Genomic DNA, 27863 nt, shown 5'->3' on the forward strand with positions numbered 1-27863 from the left:
CGATAGGAATTCAGGGAACTCAGTGAGGAACACTGCATATGGCCCAGGAGGCCTATAAACAGTAGCTATAAAAAGTGAGTGAGTAGGCTGCATAGATTTCATGACTAGAAGCTCAAAAGACGAAAACGTCATTGTTGTTTTTTTTTTGTAAATTGAAATTTGCTATCGTAAATGTTAGCAACACCTCCGCCTTTGCCGGATGCACGGGGGTATGGTCACTAATGTAACCTGGGGGTGAGGCCTCATTTAACACAGTAAATTCATCAGGCTTAAGCCATGTTTCAGTCAGGCCAATCACATCAAGATTATTATCAGTGATTAGTTCATTGACTATAACTGCCTTGGAAGTGAGGGATCTAACATTAAGTAACCCAATTTTGAGATGTGAGGTATCACAATCTCTTTCAATAATGGCAGGAATGGAGGAGGTCTTTATACTAGTGAGATTGCTAAAGCGAACACCGCCATTTTTAATTTTGCCCAACCTAGATCGAGGCACAGACACGGTCTCAATGGGGGAAGCTGAGCTGACTACACTGACTGTGCTAGTGGCAGACTCCACTAAGCTGGCAGGCTGGCTAACAGCCTGCTGCCTGGCCTGCACCCTATTTCATTGTGGAGCTAGAGGAGTTAGAGCCCTGTCTATGTTCGTAGATAAGATGAGAGCACCCCTCCAGCTAGGATGGAGTCCGTCACTCCTCAACAGGCCAGGCTTGGTCCTGTTTGTGGGTGAGTCCCAGAAAGAGGGCCAATTATCTACAAATTCTATCTTTTGGGAGGGGCAGAAAACAGTTTTCAACCAGCGATTGAGTTGTGAGACTCTGCTGTAGAGCTCATCACTCCCCCTAACTGGGAGGGGGCCAGAGACAATTAATCGATGCCGACACATCTTTCTAGCTGATTTACACGCTGAAGCTATGTTGCGCTTGGTGACCTCTGACTGTTTCATCCTAACATCGTTGGTGCCGACGTGGATAACAATATCTCTATACTCTCTACACTCGCCAGTTTTAGCTTTAGCCAGCACCGTCTTTAGATTAGCCTTAACGTCGGTAGCCCTGCCCCCTGGTAAACAGTGTATGATCGCTGGATGATTAGTTTTAAGTCTAATACTGCGGGTAATGGAGTCGCCAATGACTAGGGTTTTCAATTTGTCAGAGCTAATGGTGGGAGCCGTCGGCGTCTCAGACCCCACAACGGGAGGAGTAGAGACCAGAGAAGTCTCGGCCTCCGACCCCGACTCGCTTAATGGGGAGAACCGGTTGAAAGTTTCTGTCGGCTGAATAAGCGACACCGGTTGAGCATTCCTACAGCGTTTCCCTCCAGAAGCCATGAGAAAGATGTCCGGCTGCGGGGACCGTGCGAGGGGGTTTATACTAACGTTACTATCTGTACTTACTGGTGGCACAGACGCTGTTTCATCCTTTCCTACACTGAAATTACCCTTGCCTAACGATCGCGTCTGAAGCTGGGCTTGCAGCACAGCTATCCTTGCCGTAAGGCGATCGTTCTCCTGTATATTATAAGTACAACGACTGCAATTAGAAGGCATCATGTTAATGTTACTTAGCTTCGGCTGTTTGAAGTCCTGACGAACCATGTCCAGATAAAACCTCCGGGGATGAATGAAAAAAGTTGAGTGAGGAAAAAAGTTGAGTGAGGGAAAAAGTAAAAATATACGGTAATGAAAAAGTAAAAAACCGTCAGGTATCAAAGTAAGATCGGCACTTGTGTAATGATCACGTTGTTTAATCAGCTTCTTGATATACCACTCCTGTCAGGTGGATAGATTATCTTGGCAAAGGGGAAATGCTCACTAACAGGGATGTAAACAAATTTGTGACAAAATTTGAGAGAAATACATTTTTTGTATGTATGGAAAATTTCGGGGATCTTTTATTTCAGCTCATGAAACATGGGACCAGCACTTTACTTTTGCGTTTATATTTTTGTTCAGTGTAGTATATTATTTTAACACACACTTCTTCATTAAAGCAGTCCACTTGGTACACTGCACCATGCTATTATACAAAACTCATACATGTATTCTCATTTTGTATTAATTTTTAATGGCTAATTGTAACTAACGGTATTGGTCATTGCACACACTAAACTCTGTTTAAAAGTTGCAAAAAATGTAAAGCTGCAATATGTAACTTTTTGGGCAGCCTGACCAAATTCACAGAGAAATGTGTATTATAGATCTGTCATTGAAAGCAAGTCTAAGAAGCAGTAGATCTGTTGTATGTGCGCTATTGCAATGCTTCATGTTCTTAAGTTTCGTTTTTTGCGTCTTTTACTTTATGTTTTGTACACCAGCTTCAAACAACTGAAAATACAATATTTGTGGTTATGGAAAATATATTTCACAGTGGTTTAGATGGTAACTATTATGTACACTATACTTGCTTGTTTTGTCACATAAACTGAAATTAGGCTAACTATTATAATTTTTGCAACAAGGAGCGATTTATGCATAGTGCATATTTATGAGAGTGACTGTGATAAATCCTAGTAGAAGTAATGACAGTTGCAGTAGTAGTCATGTAGTAAAAGTTGTAGCTAGTGGAGAGTTAGTAGTAGTCATGGGAATAACATCATCATTCCAATCATGTGGTAAGGGTTTGACACAGATGGGTGGGTATAAGTTAAATAAAGATAAAAAATCTTCGGCTACGGAGGAGAAGCAGCCTCATGTTTCCCCATCCAGCAGCTCCAGCCTCTTTGGCACACTTATGGGAGACAGCTGTCTAGCTTCCAGCTTATTTGTCATGCCTCATATGATGTGGATAGTACATGGACAGACAGAGTGCATGGGAACAGGCAGCAACAAGACTCTGTGATTTATTAACACACACTTCAGGTATGTCCTGCTGCATCAACTTATTAAAGTTCCCAAAGCACGAAGCGATTTTTCTTTGTTTTATAACGCATATTAGAGGCATGTTTCAAGTGTCTTTTAACTTTTGAAAAGTCACATTTCAAGTGACTTTTTCTCTTATAAATGTGACTTTCCAATCATTTTATTAGGAATTCAATCGTACAGCACCCCAGCCACTGTCTGAGGGTTTTTCTGAGAGAGGGAGAGAGCTATAGGCTTGAGGGCTCTGAACAGGGATCACTGATAATGAAATTAAATCCCAGGCTGTCCATTTCAGAGATCTGGAACGAATCGATCAGAGAGGAGCATCTGTGAAAGAGATGTTCAGAGAGGCTGTTTTCACCTCTGTGGAGCCAGGGGCAATGACTATTGTCTGGTACTGGAGCTCCTCTCTGGAGCTAGTTACTGACAGATCTCAGCATGCCAGCCTGACTGAAGTTAGACTAAAAAGCTTAGAACTCAGGTAAAGTTAGGCTACCGATAGAGGATCTTGATCAAATCCGATAGAGGATTTGATCACCCTGTGGCAGGAAAACGTTTCTGTAATGCAATTAAAAGTGTTGTGTATTTGAGGTTTGAAAAGGCTTCTGAAGTTTGTCATTTCTATTTTAAAATTACCATTAATAATAATCCACATAAAATTCACATTTCCTGTTGCTTCAGGATCATTTTCCTACTGTAGCAAACTGGCTCAAATTAAGATCCTACATATGTAAAGCTAAGACTAAAGCTTATACCCCAGGCAGAATTTTCTAAATTATTGCTTTGTCTTTGTTTGATAGATGTTAGATGATTCAACTTTATGTTTTTTTATTAAAAAATAATTCCATGAATTGTAGTATTGTCATGCCGACTGTGGGCTAGCTGTTGGAATAAATGGTCAGTGTTACACAATAATAAGTGCCCCCAAGTTACCAAAAATAACCTTTCCCGCCTCATATTCTGCCATTTGTAAATTTACGACCAATTTGAACTGCACCTTTCTCTCCTAACTTTTTCCTCATTACTTTAGGAGTGATTACCACCTCGTTCTATTTTCCTCTGCTTGTCTCTCTCCCCAACTCTCCTACATATTTTTATATCAGTTTCTGCGCCCTCTCTCTCTCTCTGAACTCAAACCCCAGTCTGCCCCTCTGCTTGAGCCCCTCAGCTGCCGGGTCGTTCTCACACTAACCCCCTTGTTTATATCGGGGATGCAATTAAGTCCCAGCCAAGTAAGAGAGTCCCTGAGAGAGAGGCAAGAGTGCAAGCCAGTGAGTCAAATTTCAACCAACCCCTCCACAGTACACACATACACACACTTCTCTCGCTCCAACTCTCTCTCTATCTTTCTCTCTCTCGCTCTCTCTCTATCTCCTTTTAGTTGGTTATATTGACATTTTCAAATTGTATTTCCACATGAAATTATCTTGGAAATGTATCTGAATTATAAAAAATTCTAAATCATTATTACGATCTTGACCGAAATGACCTGTCTATTTATTGCGGCAATTGAATATATTGACTGAAGTTTAATTGGACTCAAAATAATCTTAAATAAGCTATTTAATTCTAATTTGCAAAATAGAGTTTGCTAAATGTTTGCTAGTTTGGAAAGTATAGGAAGAATTTATAAACAACTAGATGCAGCTGGAATCACTGTTAACCACGGTTGTAAAATCGGCAAAGTCATTACCTCACTTCTCTATATGATATACAGTGGCTTGTTGGCATAAAGAAGGAAATTATGACAGCATGAAATTCAGGGGCGCAACTTTGGTTTTAGAATTGGGGGGGGGGATATAATTATGTTTTTTTTTTTTTTAATCCAGTCGGATAAACACTCCAAACAGCCTGCCTGACCGCTCGGAGGCATCTGCATGGTCCTAAAGCACAACTTTGCATCCACATGTCCCCCCTTGTCCCCAGTGAAAGTTGCAGCCCTGATGAAATTATAAAACAGTGGTGCGATAAACCATATATACTGCTTTTCAGCATAGTGGTTATGCAACACCGATATGCATATTTTGTCTTTTATCCTGATTCAAACTGGATCGTTATCTCCACTATAACTTTTATCTCCACTATAACATCCTGATTCAAACTGGATCGTTATCTCCACTATAACTTTTATCTCCACTATAACATCCTGATTCAAACTGGATTGCTACATTATTTTCCAAGGAGTCAACAGCTCTCCTCTGCATGTTTAGGTATAGTGACTCTGGCCACCGCTGGATACGTCTAATGAAAAAAGAAAAATCTCATGGATGAACTGGTGTTAGCTCCGAGTACACCTTCCCTGCATGTGTGGTCTTCCGGCCCAGGGGACCGATCCCAGAATCCCAGACACACACACACGTGTGCAGGCAGAAGCAGTAATGCAATGCAGAGTAGATAAACAGGGCACTTACTGGCCACTGGGCACACTCCTCACCCAAACATAAGATAACTACTCTGGGAGAGAATTACCCTGAACATAGCTAATATTGCATGTATTTAATATGCCCTAAGAAGATGATCCCAGTCAATACATTGTTGTAGCTGTAGAGTTTTTTTTGACACCATTTCTAACCTTGTTACATCTAAAAAATGATGACATGTATTATTTCTTCTCCTGGCCCAAACTGACAACGATAAGGTTCCCCTTTGAATAAAAATATGCCTGAGTGTTTAGAGCAATCCCATTGCAGGGTCTATGGCTCAGGTATCCTGACTTCTAAACTGAACATAACAACCATCCAATTTATTCCCAAAGTGTGCTTCTTTTCTTACCAATTCTCACTTTCTTTCACAAGAGAAAAGAAGAGAGAGGCTCCAAGGATGTGTGCAGCATTGATGGACAGGTGGGTAAACAGAAGGGTTGTCCCTGACCTCCCAACACTAGTCTGGGGGAAGATGTACGGCCCCCCTACGGGCCCTGGAGCAGATAAAATACACCCTACTGCCTTCAACACCAGGTGTGACAGCCATCAGGGGTGGCCTATCGGTATGGGGAAGGGGGGGGCGGGGGGGGGGGTGAAGGGGCACATTAGGAACATATCAGCAATTATTCACTACGGTTTATTTTCCTTTTTGCTCTTCCAAGGCTTGGGTATCTATTCATCCACCGTGCTGATGATATTTAAAGTCTAATTGAGGTCACCTTGTTAAATGATTTCTAGATAATCTGTTCAATCCCAAATAGAACATTACAATGTGCTAACGTACTGTATGTCGACCATTCGTATTAAAGATTGGGTGGTTAGTTCGTTTGTCAGATCTTTTCCTTCTTCTTTCTTGCTCTGAACCGTACGACCTTTGAAGGATTCCGAGGGCTAGTGTCTTAGTCTTGAAGTTTATTCCTTGAAAGAAGTATAGTTTCTGTCTTACAGCTACCTAAGGTTACAAATCAATTTCTTTATGTAATGGAATTCACAGGGTTGAGGACATGTTTACCTCTTTTTCCAGGCCCATTAGGCTCAGAGCGGCTATATCATATCTGACACTGGAGAACAGACCGACTCAATCTGTTTTAGCCATGATCCCGGGCTGGCTGCAGGCATAGGATGGACCCCAGCCGCCCCACCGACATCCTGATATCGGGCTATATCTTCTTCCACTGAGAGATATGAAAAAGGATGAGGGCAGTCTGTACTTTAGACAATAAATGTGTTTTGGGTGCTGACATCCTACGGACCAGACAAATAAATGTGTTTTGGGTGCTGACATCCTACGGACCAGACAAATAAATGTGTTTTGGGTGCTGACATCCTACGGACCAGACAAATAAATGTGTTTTGGGTGCTGACATCCTACGGAACAGACAAATAAATGTGTTTTGGGTGCTGACATCCTACGGACCAGACAAATAAATATGTTTTGGGTGCTGACATCCTACGGAACAGACAAATAAATGTGTTTTGGGTGCTGACATCCTACGGACCAGACAAAAGAATGTTCTCCATGGTGAATAGTCCAATGCCTGAGACCAAACCAAGATTTGACATTTTTGTGATTAACAATGGCTACCACAAAACTGGAAAGAATAGTAAGTTCATCATTTTCTAAATATGGGGATGGCTGATGAGTATGGATGTTGTAACCAGGTATTACTGAAATATCATAGCATTCAGTCAATATAAAATAACTGTGAGTCCTACATGTCTCTATTGTTCCATGCTAAAACTAAAGAATGACATTCCTGTGCTTTGCAGGCCAGAGCTGTAACTTTAGTACTAATGCAGAGAGAGGCTGTATGTGCTGGAAGGGTTCGTGTCAAAAAAGGAAGCTTAGACCTCTAATTTCCTGTGTGAGCGTTTTGCCACGGAGCAGGGGAGCGACCAGACCAGACCGCTCGGCGACTATCAGAAATCAGCCCATAGTCCCCCGAGCCACTCCTGCCCTAACGTTACCCTCTCTTCCCCCTCTCCCCCCTAATCTCTCCAGCCTGGAGACACAGGCCAGGGCCCCTGGGCCACCAAGGGTTAACATCTCTCAACCGTGACCAGAAAAAACAGTGATATCTTACTAATCTAGTCGCCCCTCTCACTCGTCATGCAATAAAGCATGCACGGTGACCCCTGACCCCTTCATAAGCCTCTCCCATCCTCCCTCCCTCTTTCCCACTACAGAACCTCCACTTCCTTCAGCGTCTATCCAGATGCCTTGGAGAGGAACACACACAGAGGTAAAAAAACAAACATTCACACACACGACCATCTACTCTGGCCCCACCTTTATCTCCACCTCGTTTCATTACAGGGTGGGGGAGTCAGAAAAGGAGAGAGTGAGACAGAGGAGGAAGAGAAGAGTGTGAGCGAGAGGGAGGATGACATAGAAGTAGGGAAAGGTATATAAAGCATGTAAGAATTAAACATAAGTACAGTGTATGTAGTGCTTCAGAAAGTGTGCGTGTGCATATTTGTGCATGTGGGCATACGTGCTTGTGAGCATGTGTGAGTGCAAAACGTACGTGCCTGCATACATATGTGCCTGTATGCATATGCCTGTGTGTGTGCATACATCCATATGTGTGTCTCCAGTGAGGGTCTGCATGGCCCAGAGTATAGGGGTCCAGTGCTCCCCTGCTCCAGCAGCACATCTGGGCTTTATATCAGGCCTTTAATTAATCCTGAGTGAAGGCCAGGCAGTGACAGGCCGACTGGGCAGACTCCAGCACCGGACAGCCCCTGATTTATTACAACTGAGCCCCAACCAGCCACGATTTATTTCAGACGGACTGTGGGGAGGGGGGAGAGAGGACGAGGGGAAGGAGGGCTGTGGGGGCAGGACGGGGCAGGACGACAAGACACAGAAAAGTCGCTGTTGGGTTGGAGGGAGGGGGGGGGGGGTCCAGAGTGAGTGAGGGATTGAGTGAATGAGTGAGTGAGTGAGTGAGTGAGTGAGTGAGTCAATCATGAGGAGGCAAATTAGGTGTTTTTGTATTGTCTTTTTTGGAGAGATAGCTAACCGCTATCCTGAGCCTATTGAATTTGCCAAGCACTTGGGAGGTGTAACCAGTAAAGGAAGAGAGAAATGGAGGAAGGAGAGAGGCTGAGAGAGACCGAGAGAGAAACAGAGAGAGGATGTCAGAGAGTGAGAAAGAGATTGAAAGAGAGAGACAGAGAGACAGAGATAAGTGTCGTGATAGAGAGATGTTATGTTGAGGTCGGTGTAGTGTGGTTGTGTTCCCTTCCCCTCCCAGGCCTGTCCTGTCAGTCACAGAGACTCCTCAACTTTTATCTCCCTCCACACAGTAAATCCCCTTCTGCTCATTTGGCTTAATCATGACAGTCATCTGAACTCTGTAAGACACAAGAAAGCACAGCCCTACCTCTTACCTCCCTCCTTTCCTCCCACCCTCCTTCCTCCTCCACTAGGCCTTTTGCCTGGACTGCAACAGGAGTACAGAAAAAAGGACGTTTATTATCTAACACATGCATCCGAGACCGCCTGCAAAACAAATACACTTTTTCTGCCTGGTGTTGTGGAATGTGTGTGCGTGCGTGTGTGCGTGTGTGTATGCGTGTGTCTGTTCCGGTCGCTTCCACCTTACGTGCAGTGAACTGAAAAAATTGCGACAGTCCTTTTATAATCTCCCAACACAGTGTGTCCTCGCCATGCTTCCTTCTGATAAGGACTGTTTAACAGTCTATGTAGAACTCTCACACCATCAGCCAGTGCCAGAGAACAGAGAACAGTCCTCCATCCGATGAAAAATCAATAGAAGATAATTGGAGAAACATTGGACTGTTTAGATTAGTTGTCACACACTGAAATCAAAAAGGTTCTCATGGCATCTCATTTAAAGTAATCTAATACACATTTTATAGGTCTTTAAAGTTTGAATGACGAGGCTGTTAGTGCGATGTTACAGAGGACAGCTGTGCTGTTCTCCCAACTTTTCCCCTGGTCTCTCCTGCAGGGTGGCCATGCAGGCAGCTCTAACCCCAGCAGTCCTTCCTCTGTGATTAATGGGCCTTTTAGCACTCTATCGTCTAGATGTCAATTCCCAGAATACCTCAGGGTGCCAAGAGACATCTTAGTTGTTAAGTTTTTGTCTCTCCCTTTTTGTCCCCCCCCCCCCCCCAAAAAAAAACCCATCTTTGTGGTTTGTTTGTTAATGACTGTTAGAGCATGTACATTTTCTGATGCACACAATATACTATGAATATTAACTTATAATGTAACAATAAAAGATGTTATTGTTGTGCCATTGACGTTGCAGTCAGGGGATATGCATGGCCCATATGCTTTGGGTGATTTATGTTATAGTGCTTGTGGTCAGTGAAGGGTCTAAATGAGCTGGCCAGGGAGCAAGGCCCCGGGGGAACCGGGGGGACCGGAGGCCGGGCACCAACAGTTGCAGAGGGAGTCATGGGAAACAGGAAATACCCAAACATATGGCAGTGGCCACCAGACACATTCTGTCGAACCCATGGAACGGCCCCAGTGTCTGGAACATTGCTTTGTTAGACCAGATCTGATTCAAGGACATGGTTTGTGTTTTCAGAGGCTCAGGCTGACACTCTCTTTCTTAGACCAGGTAATCAGTATGGCTGCTGTGACTTTACCAAATAGATAGTGTATTAGGAAGGAGGGGAGCGAGAGAGAGAGAGCAGCAGGAGCAGGAGAGAAAGAAAGGAGGAAGAGGGGAGATAGTAGGAAGAAAGTGCAAACCCAGTGGACACAACCTGAAGTGGTGCTTCATAAATTCAGTCTGGTATAGCGGCCCGGGTTCAAGTTCTGAGTCTTGAATGATCCCTGCCAGCAGCAGCTGCCAAAGGGGAAACAGAGTGGAGAAGTTTAGCAGTCCGTCCAAGACTGGAGGCTGGAATCATGAGCTTGGGTCTGTTCCCTTTGTGAGGTCGGTCAGGGCTGGGCCTCAGTTAGAGCAGGGTGGACTCAAATCTACACCTCCTATCCCCTTCCCTCTCACAGGCCAGAGACGGCCACATGGGAAAAGGAGAATTCAGCCAACACCCCCCCCCCGAATAACATATAAGCAAGAGCTTTTTTCGTAGAATGATAATTACTAATATCGTCAGAAATGTGCCGTTTTGAGAGTCAAAAAGATTGCTCAGATGTGCGAGTGTCCAAAAGGAGAGAGGATGTGTTTATTGTTTGGTTACTCTTACCACTTGGGTTTCAGATAGCTATTCATGTTTATATTGTAGCTAGGGTTTCATTGCATTTTGCTTTGTGACAGGGATATCCTGAATGCCCTCAGCAAGTGTAGACTTACTACTGTAGCTGTTTTAGGGAGTTTAGGTGATACATTTTAAGGGTTTTTTCTGGATACACTCATAGGGTTGGGAGCGATGTGTGTGGAATAAACGTGTTAGTTGATGTGGGTAGCAGGCCTCCACAGCTGTGCCAGGTTGTTACATTACCTTGTTCAAAATGCCATAAAGTCAGACCGGCGCCCACACAACGCTTGACCATCATCATCGTCACCATGATTATCATCATCATATCCATCGTCAGCACTTTCATATTTAGAGTATTACGTTTTCTCCTCAAATGGGAACAGTCATTATGAATGGTTATGTGTTCTCTCCTTCTCCTCTCGCAATTATTGCGCGGATCATATTTCTGTTTAGGTCATTTTTACGTGCTTCATGTAAATCACATTTAAAAGGCATATACACCTCATTATACCGCTGCAAATGTAATTCAGCCAAAGTGCACTGGAGAACATTCAGACATCGTTTGTGGTGTAAACATGTCTTTACATATCCAGATTAACTCTGCGTCTCGGGTTACCCTCTTTTCTCCCAATGGCCCTCAACACTACACTGCCTTTATGAAAAGCCATTCCAGCATCCCCAAGTAACTGGTGGCTATACTATATTTTCTCCTAATTAGACTGTTTAAAGTCATTACCATCTAATGCATTCCACGCTCAAATTACAGCAATGAAGTATTTTTCTCTGTGTGTGTGTGTGGTGTGTGTGTGTGTGTGTGTGTGTGTGTGTGTGTGTGTGTGTGTGTGTGTGTGTGTGTGTGTGTGTGTGTGTGTGTACGTGTGCATGTGTGTACGTGTGTGCGTATGCGTACGTACGTGAACTGGTGTTTGTGTGTGTGAGTGCGTGCGTGCGTGTGTCTGTGGTTGCACACAACACAACACTCTGGACCCTGGTACAGTACTACATGCCCACTCCATTTCGTGTGTTCAAGTATTGCTCCCCAAAACTAGGAATGAGCCCTGGGGAAGTGCTGAGCACAATTGCGTTTGTCTTTATGTGTGTGTGTGTGTGTGTGTGTGTGTGTGTGTGTGTGTGTGTGTGTGTGTGTGTGTGTGTGTGTGTGTGTGTGTGTGTGTGTGTGTGTGTGTGTGTGTGTGTGTGTGTGCTGGTGGGGAGGTGGGAGCCCAAGGCCACGGGGCAGGCAGGCAGCGAGAGCCGTCCCGTCCGTCACGGGCAGTTATTAGGGAGACCCCCGGTGAACCAGGGCCATTTGGTGGGCTTAATAACAACAGGGATGTGAGAGCTGGGGCACAGGAAGCAGGGCCAGACAGACTGGTGCTGAGAAAGCACTTTTCACTCAGTCAGTCAGTGAGGTATAGGGTAAAGGAGGTCCTTTCTGAAAAAAACTACGACAGCTCCTATTTAGGCCCTGAATTGAAACACTCCTATGGCTAACTCCCAGATGACTTGCCCCACTCAATACTATTATGAGGTTTTACACGTTATTTAACTAAATGAACTACGTTAGTATATTAATAACACCAATAGAACACTAATAGAAGAAGTAATATCACTTTTACTCGCTTTGCTGTACTACAATAATGCTGAATATAATTGATGATAACAATACTAACCAATAAGAATACAAATAGAAGTAGTACTACTTCTACTAGCGCAATTACAGCAGAGCGTAGTGCAGGAAAGCACAAATCGAAATGCAGTTACTAAAATAAAGTTATCTCTCTCTGCTAGCTTTAACCCTATGTAATGCTCTGATGCCCCATTAGGCAGTGGAGATTTGAGACCCCACGTGTTTTAAATGCACATCAACAATGGAGACTTTCACTTTACTGCCTCGGGTTTATCACGATACGGCTTAAACGTGGCTTAGGTTTCGTCCACAATTGCTTCACTGCACCTTCTCCACTCCACTCTCTCTGACCAGAGATAAAGTACTAGGCTGTAAAACGGCCTTAGAATGGATTGAGAGGTGAAACAGGAGATAGAGTTTATGGCACGACTAAACTTTTGGAGGGATGGAAGGACGCAGAGTAGGGAAGAGAAGTCCTGGTATTGAAGACTACACTAATCTAGAACGCCGCCATTTGTTGTTTGTTTGCTAGGCCCAAGCCTTGGGTGATTCAAAGGTTGGTCCTTGTAGCTCAGTTGGTAGAGCATTGCGCTTGTAAAGCCAGGTTCGTGGGTTTGATTCCTGAGACCACTGATAAATAAAATGTATGAATGACTGTAAGTGTCTTTGGATAAAAGTGTCTGCTAATGGCATATGTTATTGAAAGCTAAACCAGAAAAAGGCTCTGTAGCTCCAAGGTTTGTTAGCTGTAGGTTTTCAAGGCCCAAGCTTTGCAGCTGTGTTTATAAACTATGCTGGGGCGTAATGACAGGAGAGCATGCCCTCTATTCCCCCCCATTCCTGAGGGAGGTGATCAATGTTCCTGAGCCCTGGCGTAGTAGTCCCCAGCTGGACCTGTGGTATGGCAGCACGGCGGAGGATTGAGGGGGTGTTACCCTAAGGATCAGGGGTCAAATGGGTCAAGGCAAGATGAGCCAAACTATTTTCTACCATTACACTATGTCTAGCAACCTTTAAATATAATTCATTTATGGACTACTTTAAAGGTTTATTTCCTGTTGTGCCTCCGAAGCCAGCAGAGTCATTAGTGGCTATAAGGTTGGACTCTTGTAAGGGCTCCTCAGCCTCAAGTAACCCCTTATCTGGTTAAATGGCCCAATGGCTGAGACAGGTTTACAGTTGAGCGTAGAGAGCCATGAAATGAGAGCCATTAAACCAATGTTTTTGAATCACCTTGAGTATTGTAATTGCACAAGGGGAAAACAGAAAGTGAATGTAATTCAAACCCACCTGTGGAATCACCGTTAAAGAATGTACAGACCTTTATGCACTACAAACGTGTGTTCATTCATTTCAAATGGACACAGGGTACAATATGCCACAAAACATGTCACACTTTTAATATTAACAATGGAGAGAGCAATATTCCATAAAACGCATACTTTATTACTTGTTTTGTAGTTACAAATCCAAACATTTCATGCAAGAATGATATTCATTTTTTTTATCGCTCAAAATACAATCCCTTGTGATGTACAAGTTTAGTGGCCAAAATAACTGAAGTTATGAGACGATACATATTGTCCAAATGGTTTGTTGTGTCTTGGGAGGTCATGCACCAGACATCAGCTCTGCTATGAGGAGGCTCAAATGTGGAGTATATTTTGATTTGTTTGACACTTTTTTTGGTTGCTGCATGATTCCCTATGTGTTGTTTCATGGTTTTGATGTCTTCGCTGTTGTTCTACAATGTGGAGGCTAGTGGAAATGAGAAAGGACCCTGGAATGAGTAGCTGTGTCCAAACTGTTGACAGGTACTGTACTTTATTGAACAATTCAACTATCTTCGGCTTATGTCAAAGGTCAAACTTATAGCATAAACGTATGATATATTATACCATCAGATTTGCCACAAATACTCCTTATAGGACACATCACTGCACTCTATACTCCTCTGTAAACTGGTCATCTCTGTATACCTGTCCCCCCCGTCGCAAGACCCACTGGTTGATGCTTGTTTATCAATCCCTCTTAGGCCTCACTCGCCCCTATCTGAGATATCTACTTCAGCCCTCATCCTCCACATGCAACACCTGTTCTGCCTGTCACATTCTGTTAAAGGTCCCCAAGCACACACATCCCTGGGTCGCTACTCCTTTCAGTTCGCTGCAGCTAGCGAATGGAACAAGCTGCAAAAAACACTAAAACTGAACAGTTTTATCTCAATCTCTTCATTCAAAGACTCAATAATGGAAACTCTTTCAGACAGTTGTGGCTGCTTCGCGTGATGTATTGTTGTCTCTACCTTCTTGCCCTTTGTGCTGTTGCCAGTGCCCAATAATGTTTGAACAGTGTTTTGTGCTGCTACCATGTTGTGTTGCTGCCCTGTTGAGTTGTTACCACATTGTTGTCGTGTTGCTACCATGTCGTTGTCATGTTGTGTTGCTTCCATGCTGTGTTGTCATGTGTTGCTGCCATGCTATGTTGTTGTCTTAGGTCTCTCTTTATGTAGTGTTGTGGTGTCTCTCTTGTCGTTATATGTGTTTTGTCCTACAGTGAGGGAAAAAAGTATTTGATCCCCTGCTGATTTTGTACATTTGCCCAGTGACAAAGAAATGATCAGTCTATAATTTTAATGGTAGGTTTATTTGAACAGTGAGAGACAGAATAACATCCAAAAAATCCTGAAAAATGCATGTCAAAAATGTTATAAATTGATTTGCATTTTAATGAGGGAAATAAGTATTTGACCCCCTCTCAATCAGAAAGATTTCTGGCTCCCAGGTGTCTTTTATACAGGTAACGAGCTGAGATTAGGAGTGCTCCTAATCTCAGCTTGTTACCTGTATAAAAGACACCTGTCCACAGAAGTAATCAATCAGATTCCAAACTCTCCACCATGGCCAAGACCAAAGAGCTCTCCAAGGATGTCAGGGACAAGATTGTAGACCTACACAAGGCTGAAATGGGCAACAAGACCATCGCCAAGCAGCTTGGTGAGAAGGTGACAACATTATTCGCAAATGTAAGAAACACAAAAGAACTGTCAATCTCCCTCGGCCTGGGGCTCCAAGCAAGATCTCACCTCGTGGAGTTGCAATGATCATGAGAACGGTGAGGAATTAGCCCAGAACTACACGGGAGGATCTTGCCAATGTTCTCAAGGCAGCTGGGACCATAGTCACCAAGAAAACAATTGGTAACACACTACGCCGTGAAGGACTGAAATCCTGCAGCGCCCGCGAGGTCCCCCTGCTCAAGAAAGCACATATACATGCCCGTCTGAAGTTTGCCAATGAACATCTGAATGATTCAGAGGACAACTGGGTGAAAGTGTTGTGGTCAGATGAGACCAAAATGGAGCTCTTTGGCATCAACTCAACTCGCCGTGTTTGGAGGAGGAGGAATGCTGCCTATGACCCCAAGAACACCATCCCCACGGTCAAACATGGAGGTGGAAACATTATGCTTTGGGGGTGTTTTTCTGCTAAGGGGACAGGACAACTTCACCGCATCAAAGGGATGATGGACGGGGCCATGTACTGTCAAAACTTGGGTGAGAACCTCCTTCCCTCAGCCAGGGCATTGAAAATGGGTCGTGGATGGGTATTCCAGTATGACAATGACCCAAAACACACGGTCAAGGCAACAAAGGAGTGGCTCAAGAAGAAGCACATTAAGGTCCTGGAGTGGCCTAGCCAGTCTCCAGACCTTAATCCCATAGAAAATCTGTGGAGGGAGCTGAAGGTTCGAGTTGTGTAACGGCTGTCTGTAAGAGGGAACCAAGGTGCAGCAGAGGATGTGTTCATCATTAGAATTTTAATACAAAAAACAAGAGAACACTACAAAATGAACAAAAACGACAGCAAACAGTCCTGTTAGGAAAATACTCTAAACAGAAACAATTACCCACAAAACCCAAAGGAAAAACATGCTCCTTATGTGTGACTCCCAATCAGCAGCAACGAGCTTCTGCTGTGCCTGATTGGGAGCCACACACACACGGCCCAAAACAAAGAAATACCAAAACATAGAAAAAGGAACATAGAACGCCCACCCAATGTAACACCCTGGCCTAACCAAAATAAAGAACAAAAAACCCCTCTCTATGGCCAGGGCGTTATAAGTTGCCAAACGTCAGCCTCGAAACCTTAATGACTTGGAGAAGATCTGCAAAGAGGAGTGGGACAAAATCCCTCCTGAGATGTGTGCAAACCTGGTGGCCAACTACAAGAAATGTCTGACCTCTGTGATTGCCAACAAGGGTTTTGCCACCAAGTACTAAGTCATGTTTTGCAGAGGGGTCAAATACTTATTTCCCTCATTAAAATGCAAATCAATTTCTAACATTTTTGCCATGCATTTTTCAGGATTTTTTTGTTGTTATTCTGTCTCTCACTGTTCAAATAAACCTACCATTAAAATTATAGACGGATCATTTCTTTGTCAGTGGGCAAACGTACAAAATCAGCAGGGGATCAAATACTTTTTTCCCTCACTGTATATTTATATTTTATTTTCCATTTTTAATCCCCGCCCCAGTCCCCGCAGGAGGCCCTTTGCCTTTTGGTAGGCCGTCATTGTAAATAAGAATTTGTCCTGAACTGACTTGCCTAGTTGAATAAAGGTTAAATGAAAATAAATAAATATGAGAGACAGGGAAGAATAAGTGTAATGGGGGTTGCCCACACAAAACCCCTGACCAGACCAGCATCTTCCAAAGAAACAGATGTATGTTTTATTTACTATGAAGACATGGAGACAGAACCAGCAAGAAACAAAGAAAAATAAAGATACCAGAAGAACACAGTTATCTACAGTGGAAAATTCAGGGAATAGTATTTATATCATGACAATATAATATAATATTTTTTATCACATTATATTTGATGATTAACATTTCAATTTCAATTATATTTACAGTAGACAATTTAGGTAATAGTCTGCATTACATTATAACAATGTAACTTATTCTATTCAATTCCATTTTAACCTTTGACCCCTTTTAGATATAAAACAATATATATAAAACAATCATTTGATGAAACATTGAATTTGGCCTTACTGCCATTAGCCCATAGAAAAGCATTGAATAACAGATTCATGCAAGGAAAATGCTGATGCTGTGGCTGTCTCAGTCTCCATTTGAGGGGGTAATGGTAGGTACTATTAGCTTCAGGGTAGTTTCCCCAGGGCAGTCAGAGGCCTAGCTGTCTGTCTGTCACTGCTGGGTTCCCAGGATGAAGGAGCACCCTGCTCCTTTCTGTCTTCATCCATCATGGCTGTACTGGCTCAGGCAGATCTCACAGCAAGATTAGTCAAATAAGAGTCATCGGTCACCACTAGGGTGAAAAAAATGATTACAATCATTTACATTGTCTTATATGTCGTTATTTTACGTCTCAAATATGAATAAAAAATGTACTAAACACAAAAACATTGTGATAGCACTTCTAGTTGATAGAGTTGAGTAATAGATATTTTATTGATGATTTAAGACCATAGAATTGGTCATTCAGCTATCTTGAATTGGGTCTAACAGATTATGGCTGCATTCCATTTGTATTCCTCTGTTATTTTTTGTATCAAACCAAAAGTTCCAGCTGTCACACTTTGTGACGTGTGTATTTGTCTGTACATTTGTGTTTCTTCTGCCTCATTGTGCTCATATGTGGGTCTTTGGGCCCTGCTGAATTCTGGGAATCTGGAGCTGTTGTCTGTAAGGTCTCAGCGGTTCCTTACTCCCTCCTGGCAGGACTTCATAAGAGAACTCATGCAGCGCAAATATTTCGGCTTCAAATGATCTAAGAAAACACATTCCCACTGGGCGGACAGAAGTGGGCGTGTACAGTGCATTCGGAAAGTATTCAGACCCCTTGACTTTTTCCACATTTTGTTACGTTACAGCCTTATTCTAAAATGGATTAAATAGTTTTCCCCCCTCATCAATCTACAAACAATATCCCATAATGACAAAGCAAAAACCGGTTAAGACATTATTGCAAATGTATAAAAAAAATCTACTGAAAAATCACATTAACATTAGTATTCAGACCTTTTACTCAGTACTTTGTTGAAGCACCTTTGGCAGCGATTACAGCCTTGAGTCTTCCTGGGTATGACACTACAAGCTTGGCGCATTTGTATTTGTGGAGTTTCTCCAATTCTTTTCTGCAAATCCTCTCAAGCTCTGTCAGGTTGGATGGGGAGCGTTGCTGCACAGCTATTTTCAGGTCTCTCCAGAGATGTTCGATCGGGTTCAAGTCCAGGCTCTGACTGGGCCACTCAAGGACATTCAGAGACTTGTCCCGAAGCCACTCCTGCATTGTCTTGGCTGCGTGCTTAAGGTCATTGACCTCTTGGAAAGTGAACCTTCTCCCCAGTCTGACGTCCTGAGCGCTCTGGAGCAGATTTTCATCAAGGATCGCTCTGTACTTTGCTCTGTTCATCTTCCCTCAATCCTAACTAGTCTCACAGTCCCTGCCGTTGAAAAACATCCCCACAACATGATGCTGCTGCCACCACCATGCTTCACCGTTGGGATGTTGCCAGGTGTCCTGTCCTCTTGGCATTCAGGCCAAAGAGTTCAATCTTGGTTTCATCAGACCAGAGAACCTTGTTTCTCATTGCCTGAGAGTCCTTTAGGTACCTTTTGGCAAACTCTTTTTACTGAGGAGTGGCTTCTGTCTGGCCACTCTACCATAAAGTCCTGATTGGTGGAGTGCTGCAGAGATAATTATCCTTCTGGAAGGTTCTCCTATCTCCACAGAGGAACTGTCAGAGTGACCATCGGGTTCTTGGGCACTTCCCTGATGAAGGCCCTTCTCCCCCGAATGCTTAGTTTGGCCGAGCGGCCAGCTCTAGGAAGAGTCAGGTGTATGCCTTTCCAAATCATGTCCAATCAATTGCATTTACCGCAAGTGGACTACAATCAAGTTGTAGAAACATTTCAAGGATGATCAATGGAAACAGGATGCACCTGAGCTCAATTGGGAATTTCATAGCAAAGGGTCTGAATACTTATGTAAATAAGGTATTTCTGTTTTTGTTTTTTTATACATTTACATACATTTTTTTTTAAAACTCGTATTCACTTTGTCGTTATGGAGTATTGTGTGTAGATTGATGAGGAAAAACAATTATTTGATTATTTTTAGAATAAGGCTGTAACGTAACAAAGGAAGGGGTCTGACTACTTTCCGAATGCACTGTATGTCCATTTGTGAAAGAGTGTGTGTCCATTTGTGTGTGGTCATGTGTTTGTGTTTGTGTATGTGTGAGATGTAGAGTGTTTTTCTATTTGTCCATGACCTGAATGTCTCCATCATCGCAGATCCTACTTCCGCATAGCTACCCTTCCAAGAGAGTCAAACAGGAAAACCTGCGGTTGGGTTTCTTTTCGTTTGACCCTGCAAACATTGTTTTGCTGTTTGTATGAATCCAAAGATGCATTATTTTAGCGCAAGAAGAGATTCTGTTTCTTTTGCTTGAAACCTGAATACAGAATTTGATTGAATAGCCCCCACAGTCTCCCCCTCCTTCCTCAGTCCGGCCGTGGGAGAAAGCCCAGAAGCATCGTACAACAAGAAGTCAAAGCGATCCATTTTCACCCATGATCCCAACCCTATTACACAACTCTTTTAATTTACAAGCTTCAGTATCGGACTGTGGGCCCGTGGCCAAAGAAAATAAATTGGAATGTCAGTTTATCAACAGAAAAACGTAAGAAGTTACACAAATGGGTCTGAGGGGGGTGGCAAGTAATATAGAGGCAACAGTGCTGTACAGGACCACCCTGGCTCTCTCTCAGTCTCCCCAAGCCTTACCCTGAGGCCAGAAAACAACCTAGCTGTCCCACCACTGAACTCTCTCATTCCTTAGCCCTGAATAAAAATTCTAAAAGCAAGTCCACTGATCTCTCCTAAAGCCGGCTCCGAACCAGAGAAACAAGCAGCCAGATCTCCACACTCTCCCCTAAGTCCAATAATAACTGCTTTCCACCCACGGATTCTTGAAGAGACAAAGCTGACCAGTGTCAAGGTGATTGGCTGCAACCTGAGTTTAATTCTACTCCACCAACCCGGGCCTGATCAGCAATACTGTATGTAACTGTTTTGAGATGACACTTTTTGCCTTAGAGGACAGTAATGTTGTGAGAAGGGACAAGGAATGTGGAGGTACGGTCAGTTATGGTCAGTTCATTTATATTAATTAAACTAAATTATATGAAATCATTATTTGAATGGAATATGGTTGTGTTCATTTTCACTTCACAATTCATTAAAAAAGTGGTTGAAATAAATATGAGCAATGTATAATAATAAAATATGCTCTTTAAATTGTCATGTACACAGTTGTTTTATATAATATTTGCAATATCATAAGCTAGACCACAGAACAAGGAGATATGTATTTACTATATTTAAAAATTGAGGAAAACAATTACAGAGATATCGTCAGGTATGATACTGCTGTTAGATGCGGAACGATTATAATATCAATGATTATTGAACAAATGACAGCAGCATTATAGGGTTACTAGGATTAGGGTCACTTAGGATTATTTACATAGGCTTAGTCTAGCGTTATTTTTGTAGTAAAAATAGTTTAAAGTGAATTGTAAATGACCTGAAGAGTGTCCTTTTTAAGTATTTATTCATTTAGCTCTAAAAGCCTTTTTTGTACATTACTTCAAAATACTGAAGTTAGAAAGTATAGAATAGTTTTTACAATAAATTGAAAAAACTGTTCATATTTCTGCATTGATTTGATATATTGAAAGGGAACAGTCCATGATAGCAGAAATGTAATCATTCACATATATACTTGACATTCTGTAGAAAATATTTAAACTCAAACTAATGTAGTGTCTAAAACGTTAATGTACTAATCCTATGATTTTATTTATTATTACTAATAAACCTAATTGAAACCTCTTTTATTTTCTAAATAAAACAATATTTTGTATAGTATTACGCTAGTAGCTACTGTATCTTACTGGTACTTATTTAGTCATTTAAGAATGTACAGATTTATTTAAGAATGTACAGAACCCTATGAATGATTCTGATATCAATTAATCGCATGATATGTTTTCATTGTTGTCATGTGATACACAATGATGTGATCTCTCTCTTTCAAGGTTCGTCTAGGACCCTCCATTTATAAAGTTATGATAAGGCTCCAGACGGGTTCTTTGTGCCCGCACTCAGGCACTGGAGAAATAATAGCACGGCCACAGCTAAAGCGCATTATCAGAACTAGCTCTAAGATCTTGAGCAGGTGTTCGATCTCCTATTTTACTCCCAGTTCAATCTTAATTTGATTAAAAAAATAAAAATAAAAACATGGCTTCAATCTGGATTTGGTCGAAGAGAGTACGAGATAACAACGTTTGGTCAAACTTAATTTGGATCGTCTGGATAGTTCATCTGTAGATGCTCTGCAGATGGTCATACTATCAACAAACTATATGTTGTTAATAACTAAGGTTACGGTTAGAGTTAGGGTTAGGTTTAGAATAAGGGTTGGGATAAGGGTTAAGGTTAGGGCTTGGTTAAAGGTTATGTTTAGGTTTAGGTTTAGGGTTAGGATAAGGGTAAAGACTAGGGTTAGGGTTTGGATTAGTAGATAGTTGAAATGTTACTGATAGTCTGTAGAGCATCTACAGATGGGCTATCCAATTAAAGTGTTACGCAGCATTTTGTCACAGCACAAGGATACACTATTTCCTTTCTGTCCTTTGTTGAAGTCCCCATGTTCCCCCAATGTTTTTACAACATGCTGTACTTATTTTTAAGAGGTAGAAGCTCTGTGTAGCTCTGTGTGCTTGTTATTTTGAAGCTAATTATCAGGTTGATGCATGTTTTTAGTGGGCTTGTTTGATGACAAGAAGCAGGTACAGTGGATTAAGCTAGGAAGGAAAATCTCATGAAGTCAATCGGGCGAGTGTAGACCACATTGTAGTCTACATTATTACAAGGAGGATAAATAAAAGACAGTGAATGCTGAGGAAAAACAGTCTCCGGAATGTTACTGGAACATTTATATTTATTTACGGGCCAAATTTGGTCGAGACCAGAATTTTATGGTTCTACTGTTTTCTCACTAAATTGGTTAACTGTATATGTCTACGTGTCTTTATGTGTGTGTGTGTGTGTGTGTGTGTGTGTGTGTGTGTGTGTGTGTGTGTGTGTGTGTGTGTGTGTGTGTGTGTGTGTGTGTGTGTGTGTGTGTGTGTGCACATGCGTGTGCGTGTGTGCATGCGTTTGTTTGATATCTGCATTTGTGCATTCATTTTTGCCTGTGTGTGTGTGTGTGTGCATGTGTTTGTGTGTGTGTACGTGTATGCATGTGTTTTTGTGTTCTCATACCCCCTCATCTTTCCCCTCGACCCAGGCAGTGGGGGGAGAGGAAGGACAGAGAATGTCATGGCCGGTGAGGCAGACAGCCGACAACACAGAGATTATGGCTCATTTGCTAGCTCTGCCCTGCCAAAAGCCACATCATTTAACCGCAGGTACTCACAAACCACAATGGCAGTTAAGTCTGTCCCTCTCCCTTGCAGTCTCTCCCTTACTTAGTCTCATATACATTTGTACTCATTACTTCTTTCTTGGGACTTTGCACAATTCAGATGTTCATTGTTACACTTTTCATCGAAACACCAACAAATCTTAACTTGACTATTAGCAACAAAAATAGATGAGGCTATTGACACACAGTAATATTAGCCAAAGTAAGCACAACAAACAGATCGATCTCTTGTAATAAAATAAGCTACAAAACTGTATCCACGTACACTGCCAAAGCAAGGCAGAATGCGGTGTCCAATAACTTTGGACAACATGGTATTTTCTGCAGTTCTGACAACATGGTATTTTCTGCAGTTCTGACAACACAAACATCTGGATACTAGGACTGATTCTCTGCTTTCCCCCGAGTGAATAGGTAGACTACATCATTATGGGAAGGTGTATGGCTACATTACATGGACATACCTTACACCAGGCCTGGTCACGTTCAATGCACCTCTTGTCCTAGGACCAGGGTGGACCAGGGTGGGGCACAAACACGCAGACATTTCCAAGTCTAAACTCAGTCAAGCGTTCCAGCATGTGAATGAATAACTAGCATGCCTTCCACTTAGCGTTAAACTCCACCAGCAGTGTCTGTGTAATCCCCACTGTCCCTGTCTGTCCTGTACCGTTCACACGTATTCTCCACCAGTGTGATCTATGGCATGCCCTGTGAAATACACTCAGACCTTTGCACTGAGTTTGTACCTTACGCAGCCTGCGGGTGTTAATTTGCCTCTTTTATTGGCCGCTGCTACAGACCCTTTGTTACGCGCCACCCCCATCCAAACACCCTCGGTAAGGAAATTAAAACCACAATACTCCAGGCATTCAAACCTTGGCCTATCCAGCTAGCAAAAAAGCCAATGACTCTTCAATCAATCAATCAATCAATCAAGCAATCAATCAATCAATCAATCAAATGTATTTATAAAGCCCTTCTTACATCAGCAGATGTCACAAAGTGCTATACAGAAACCCAGCCTAAAATCCCAAACAGCAAGCAATGCAGATGTAGAAGCACGATGGCTAAGATAAACTCCCTAGAAAGGCGGGAACCTAGGAAGAAACCTAGAGAGGAACTAGGCTCTGAAGGGTGACCAGCCTTCTTCTGGCTGTGCCGGGTAGAGATTATAAAAGTACATGGCAATTTAAGGCCAGATCGTTCTTCAAGATCTTCAAACGTTCATAGATGACCAGCAGGGTCAAATAATAATCACAGTGGTTGTACAGGGTGCAACAGGTCAGTATCTCAGGAGTAAATGTCAGTTGGCTTTTCATAGCCGACCATTCAGAGGTCGAGCCAGCAGGTGTAGAGAGAGCGAGAGAGTCGAAAACAGCAGGTCCGGGACAAGGTAGCACATTCAGTGAACATATCAGGGTTCCCTAGCCACAGGTAGAACAGTTTAAACTGGAGCAGCAGCACGACCAGATGGACTGGAGACAGCCAGGGGTGACCAGGCCAGGTAGTCCTGAGGCATGATCCTAGGGCTCAGGTCCTCCGGGAGGGGAGGGAGAGAGGGAGAGGGAATTAGAGGGAGCATACTTAAATTCACACAGGACACCAGATAAGATAAGAAAATTATAACAGACTGACCCTATCCCCCGGCACATAGACTATTGCAGCATAGATACTGGAGACTGAGGTCCCGTCCGACGATACCCCAGGACAGGGCCAACCAGGCAGGATATAACCCCACCCACTTTGCCAAAGCACAGCCCCCATACCACTAGAGGGGTCAACAGACCACCAACTTACTACCCTGTGACAAGACTGAGTGTAGCCCATGAAGATCTCCTCCACCGCACAAGCCCGGGTGGGAGCAAAAGCAGACAGGAAGATCACGTCTGTGAAACAACCCAATCAAGTGACGCACCCCTCCTAGGGATGGCATGGAAGAGCACCAGTAAGCCGTAATAGGGTCAGAGGCAGGAATCCCAGTGCCTTACCGTTCACCTTCGCACCCCTGGGCCAGACTACACTCAATCATAGGACCTACTGAAGAGATGAGTCTTCAGTAAAGACTTAAAGGTCGAGACCGAGTCTGCGTCTCTCACATGGATAGGCAGACCATTCCATAAAAATGGAGCTCTATAGGAGAAAGCCCTGCTTCCAGCTGTTTGCTTAGGAATTCTAGGGACAATAAGGAGGCCTGTGTCTTGTGACCATAGTGTAAGTGTAGGTATGTATGGCAGGACCAAATTGGAGAGATAGGTAGGAGCAAGCCCATGTTATGCTTTGTGAGTTAGCAGTAAAACCTTGACATCAGCCCTAGTTTTGACAGGAAGCCAATGTAGAGAGGCTAGCACTGGAGTAATATGATCACATTTTTTGGTTCTAGTCATTCTATCAGCCGTGTTTAGCACTAACTGAAGTTTATTTAGTGCTTTATCCAGGTAGTCAGAGAGTAGAGCATTGCAGTAGTCTAATCTCGAAGTGATAAAACATGGATTAGCTTTTCTACATAATTTTTGTATTAAAAGGTTCAGATTTTTGCTATGTTACGAAGATGGATAAAAGCTGTCCATGAAATATTATTGATATGTTCATCAAAAGAGAGATCAGGGCCCAGAGTAACACCAAGGTCCTTCACTGTTTTATTTGGGACGACTGTACAACCATCAAGATTAATTGCAAGATCTAACAACAGATCTCATTGTTTCTTGGGACCTAGAACTAGCATCTCTGTTTTGTCCGAGTTTAAAAGTAAAACATTTGCCGCCATCCACTTCCTTATGTCTGAAACACAGGCTTCCAGCATAGGCAATGTCGTGGCTTCACCATGTTTAATAGAAATGTACAGCTATGCATCGTCTGCATAGCAGTGAAAGTTGACATTGTGTTTCCGAATGACATCACCAAGAGGTAGAATATATAGTGCAAACAATAGTGGTCCTAAAACGGAACCTTGAGGAATGCTGAAACTTACCATTGATTTGTCAGAAGACAAACCATCCACAAAGACAAACTGATATCTTTCTAACAGATAAGGGAGCCATTTATTATTTTCAACATAGGAGGGCCAAGCACAGGAAGTAGCTCTTTCAGTAGTTTAGTTGGAATTGGGTCCAGTATGCAGCTTGACGGTTTAGAGGCCATGACTATTTTCATGAATGTGTCAAGAGATAAAGGCTTAAAAACTTGAGTGTGTCCGTTGATCCTAGGTCTTGGCAGTTCTGTGCAGACTCAGGACAACTGAGCTTTGGAGAAATACGCAGATTCAAAGTGGAGTCCGTAATTTGCATTCTAATGATCATGATCATTTCATTGAAGTTCATAAATATATTACTGCTGAAAGCTGTCCTCACTTGTTGAATGCTGCTTTTTAGTTAGCTTTGCGACAGTATAAACATATTTTTCGGGATTGTTGTTATTTTCCTCAATTAGGTTGGAAAAATAGGATGATCGAGCAGCAGTGAGGGCTCTTCGATATTTTACGGTACTGTCTTTCCAAGCTAGTCGGAAGACTTCCAGTTTGGTGTAGTGCCATTTCCGTTCCAATTTTCTGGAAGCTTGCTTCAGTGCTCGGGTATTTTCTGTAAACCAGGGAGCAAATTTCTCGTGACAAACATTTTTATTTTTAGGGGTGCGACTGCATCTAGGGTATTACTCAAGGTTAAATTAAGATCCTTAGTTAGGTGGTTAACTGATTTTTGTACTCTGAGTCCTTGGGCAGGTGGAGAGAATCTGCAGGGGTATCTAGGAATCTAGAATTTATAGCACAGTTTTTGATGATCCTTGGTTGGGGTCTGAGCAGATTATTTGTTACGATTGCAAATGTAATAAAATGGTGGTCCGATAGTCCAGGATCATGAGGAGAAACATTTAGATCTGCAATATTTATTCCACGGGACAAAACTAGATCCAGGGTATGTCTGTGGCAATGAGTAGGTCCGGAGACATGTTGGACAAAACCCACTGAGTCGAGGATGGCTCTGAAAGCAAGGTCTGTGGACTTTTCCATGTGAATATTAAAGTCACCAAATATTAGAATATTATCTGCCATGACTACAAGGTCCAATAGGAATTCAGGGAACTCTGTGAGGAACGCTGTATGCGGCACAGGAGGCCTGTAAACAGTACCTATAAAAAGTGATTGAGTAGGCTGCATAGATTTCATGACTAGAAGCTCAAAAGACGAAAACGCAGTCATAAATTTACATTTCCTGTCATAAATGTTAGCAACACCTCCGCATTTGCAGGATGCGAGAGGAATATGGTCACTAGTGTAACCAGGAGGAGAGGCCTCATTTAACACTGTAAATTCATCAGGCTTGAGCCATGTTTCAGTCAGGACAATCACATCAAGATTATGATCAGTGATTAGTTCATTGACTATGACTACCTTGGAAGTGAGGTATCTTACATTAAGTAACCCTTTTTTGAGATGTGAGATATCACAATCTCTTTCAATAATGACAGGAATGGAGGAGGTCTTTATTTCATTGAGATTGCTAAGGAGAATACCGCCATGTTTTGTTCTTTTCAACCTAGATCGAGGCACAGATAAAGTCTCAGTGGGGATAGTTGAGCTGACTACACTGACTGTGCTAGTGGCAGACTCCACTAAGCTGGCAGGCTGGCTAACAGCCTGCTGCCTGGCCTGCACCCTATCTCATTGTGGAGCTAGAGGAGTTAGAGCCCTGTCTATGTCCATAGATAAGATGAGAGCAACAGGCCAGGTTTGGTCCTGTTTGTGGCACAGTAAGAGGGCCAATTATCTACAAATTCTATCTTTTGGGAGGGGCAGAAAACAGTTTTCAACCAGCGATAGAGTTGTGAGACTGCTGAAGAGCTCATCACTCCCCCTAACTGTGAGGGGGCCAGAGACAATTACTCGATGTCGACACATCTTTCTTACTGATTTACACGCTGAAGCTATGTTGCGCTTGGTGACCTCTGACTGTTTCATCCTAACATCATTGGTACCGACGTGGATAACAATATCCCTACAGTATACTCTCTACACTCGCCAGTTTTAGCCTTAGCCAGCACAATCTTCAGATTAGCCTTTATCTCGGTAGCACTGCCCCCTGGTAACCAGGACGTGTACTCCAAGCATGCGCTGACCAACTGGCATGTGTCTTCACTGACATTTTCAACCTCTCCCTGTCTGTAATACCAACATGTTTCAAGCAGACCACCATAGTCCCTGTGCCCAAGA

Source organism: Salmo salar, chromosome ssa03 (genome assembly GCF_905237065.1).
Source record: "Salmo salar chromosome ssa03, Ssal_v3.1, whole genome shotgun sequence".
NCBI classification, from domain to species: Eukaryota; Metazoa; Chordata; class Actinopteri; order Salmoniformes; family Salmonidae; genus Salmo; species Salmo salar.